This window comes from Chaetura pelagica, unplaced genomic scaffold (assembly GCF_000747805.2).
Source record: "Chaetura pelagica isolate M959 unplaced genomic scaffold, ChaPel_1.0 scaffold138, whole genome shotgun sequence".
Taxonomy (NCBI): Eukaryota; Metazoa; Chordata; class Aves; order Apodiformes; family Apodidae; genus Chaetura; species Chaetura pelagica.
The window spans coordinates 5,626,131-5,629,677 of NW_009954215.1; positions in this window are offsets into that span (position 1 = coordinate 5,626,131).

Here is a 3,547-nt window from a genome sequence, read left to right on the forward strand (position 1 = left end):
AGGAATAATTCTGCTATAAAAATACAGAGAAAGTGCTCAACTCTGGGTAAAGTTAACTCTCAAACCACACAATTAATCTCCTAAAGTGTTTTTACTGAGAGGAAGCTGTTATGTACAACACTTGTTTTTCTGTGCATTACCAATTGCAAAATGAAGTGTCTCATTTTAGCAACAGTTTTGCAAATTTAAACTAAATTTTATCTTGAAGCTGGTTGAATTTCTACAACTGTTTCTTAATTAATCTCCAAAACCTTTAAAAAAAATTCAAATTAATTCTGGTATTAGGTTAATCAAAACCGTTTTAGAAACTCCATCTGGTGGTCACTAGCAAAACTCTCTTACAATTCCCAGAAGCAGTAAGATCCGTAAAATTAAAGGGTTTAAGTTAATAATTAGGAAGAAGCCCCAGTTTCTGGTTAAACACAGGTCTGTACTAGCTGGCCCTTTCTGCAAGTTCCAAGGGGATTGCTCCAAGTATTTCTAAGAAGAAACACAACCATAACTTCTACAACAAACTGCTGCTGTGAGGATGAGGCAGGTAAGAAAATTCTGTTGGAAGAAGCAAATCTCATCAATAACTTTGTGCTTGAACCTAACAGAAGGATATTTAACTAGTGTGTAGCAGAGTACAGATCCATGACAGTACGTTTAATTTAAAGCTACTAGGTCTGATTATTCACAAGAAATATTTATTAAAAAGGAATATGTTTCTTTTATTGTTTTCTGAAACATCTGGTACTAGTCATTGCGGTTGACAAGATGCTCCAAGATCAAAGGAAGTGTCATTCCCATTCAGCTCCAGAGCATTGTAATTCCTTCTAATGAAGTTATGGTTTCACTAGTTCACAACGAAATAGATTTCATAGATAATTAATACAGAAGTTTGGAACATTTTTCAGATCAGACCATGTTCAATTGAATAACCATTCCAGCACCTGCAGTGCTAGGCAGAGACCAGCTCTCTCGTAAAATCTGCCAGTAGAAAAAGCTTTTTTTCACCCTTTAATAGAAGCAGATTATTATCTGGAAATACAGGCAATTTTTGAGCTCTCACAGCTGAGTTACAGAGATGATCTGCTCATAGTGAGGAATTTATTTTGTGATTGATAGAAACATTACTGCGTAGTAATAATAATAAAATACTGTTTATAAAACAACTTACATTACAAAGAATGCCCAAATAAGCCAATACAGAACCACTAACACTGAATCATGGGCAAACAACTCTGAGATGTGAAGGCAGAAATCACCCAGCAGGGCTCTTCTAGAAGAAAAGGAAGAAATGTTGATTTACAAGCAGCCTCCCAGGCACAGGTAATTATTAATACCAGTGCTGACGTATACATACTTCAAACTCTTTTTAACCCTATTCAAGAAGAAAGTTCCAAGCAGAGGCAGTAAAATTTATCCATTTTTACAAATTCACGTGGTTCCAGGTATCTTAGAAAACAGCACAAGCATCTGAATTCAGTTTATAAAGCTAAAAAAACAAATCCCCAAACCAAACACGCAGGGAATATAACACAATAAAGACATGAAAAGTTTTTATTCTAAATTTATCCATAACCAAAATTCTTCTAACATTCTTCAAGCTTGCAGCTCTTGGTTTTGTGTACAACTTTCCTGTTTTGTTTTGGCATTTACTTGCTATCAGGTAAAAAAAAGACTTTACATACATAAAATTAAAAGCAAGGCCACAAGAACAATTTTAGAGTGACTGGCAACTGTACCTCAGTATAACAAAAACCATAGAATAGATGCTCTCCTCAATTTTTATTTATTTTTTTTTCCCAGGAATCTTGAGTTATTGCATTAATACAAGTAGACTTAAGGTGCTAAATACCACCAAGAAAACCTTCCAATATATGAGTCAGCCCTTGAATAGAGTAAAAGCAATCTTTGACTAACTCACTGGCTAATAACCTACACTCAAGTTATTTTTTAATTTTTTCTTTGTTACATAACAGCAGAGGAAAAAATAAAATGAAAATACATGGTAGCTTATGAAAAATATATTTGAAAAAAAATGTGGACTATTTCACCATTCAAAATTTCAGTAATACAGCAATTGCTTTTCATCATAATACACTGGGAAATAGGCAATAACAGCCATTTAATATTCCCAAGCAATCCCATCATACTACACAAGGACAGTTTTCTTAATAAGATGACCTCAAAAGGGCAAGAAAATATGTATTAATCAAAAGCACAAGACAACAGTTTAGTCTAAAAACAGTCTTCAGGCTTCCCTTGCAGGATTAGCTCCCTAACAATAATCATTACCCTGAAGCAATCCAGTCCAGTCCTTAGATGAACTGGAGCTCACAGCAGCCTTTGCTCTCTGTCCTTGATGACTGTGGCTATTTGATGCTGCACCAAGCAAACAAGAGCTCCACTGCTCAACTGACTATTGTCACTCTGCTGAGCAACTGATCACCATGCCTCCTAAGGAAGCTGAGCTCTAAGAGGGCATCACCATCTCTGTAATACTTTACAAGATGGATCTGCATTAAGCCAGAGAATAAAAAGACTGAAATCATCATGGTTTCAGCCTCTCACAAGCCAGAAGCATTGAACACCATTTGCTAGAAAAGACAGAGAAGCTTCTCTCATCTGGCATACGTGTGTGAGAGAAAGGGACCTCACTTTAAATTAAACCTGCTGCCATGGATCTGTACTCTGCTACACACACCAGTAATATGGGTTAATTAAGAGAAACTGTTGGATTTGGTCAAAAGAAAAGTGGCTCACATCTGCTTTCTTCATAATAACATCTATCACTCAGTACTGCTTATCTTTATTTTGCCATAGGAACATTAAGATTTGTTAAAAAATAACCAAGAGTTTTGCTGGTGGCAGCACACTGTAGGTGGCTTGTGGTGTGGTAGGTGTTATCAGACAGTTCTTAAATAGTCATAGCATCTCACAATTGTTTTACTTCTGCATTCTACCCTTCCTGCCTCCACCCTATCTAGATCATCATTATCATACATCAGCTTTTTCTGTTGAGACCATGTATATACACATACTAATCAACAAGAAATTGCAGATCAATAATAAAAGTAAGTTGAATTATGCATCATTCCAAACAGTCAGTAACCACCATTTTTCACAGTTGTATGAAATATTTATACAACCAAACACAAATCTGTCTGCCACTGTTCTCACATGACTTGCACCCTGTGATCCTTTAAGTAAATTAAATAAACTGTTTTATTGTGTAAGGAAAGACACAGCTGGTCACACAACAGCAATAGTTTGCTTTTCTTTTAGTAGTGCATTAACTGTGACAATAACAGCACAGTGACCTGCTGCCAAAACCACACCATAGATCTGTTCAGATACCTCAGATGAAGGTTTTTCCATTTCCAGAGACAAACCAGAATTGTAGCTTTAAAGATCAGAATCATCATGGTCTAAACAGAAAGAACACAGAGCTGGGAAACCTCAGCTGTCCAACCTCTGTCTCTTCTGACTTTCTCTTTATTCTATCAACTTGGAAGAATAAATTTCACAGCAACCAAGTTTGTCAACCTGTAAAATGGTG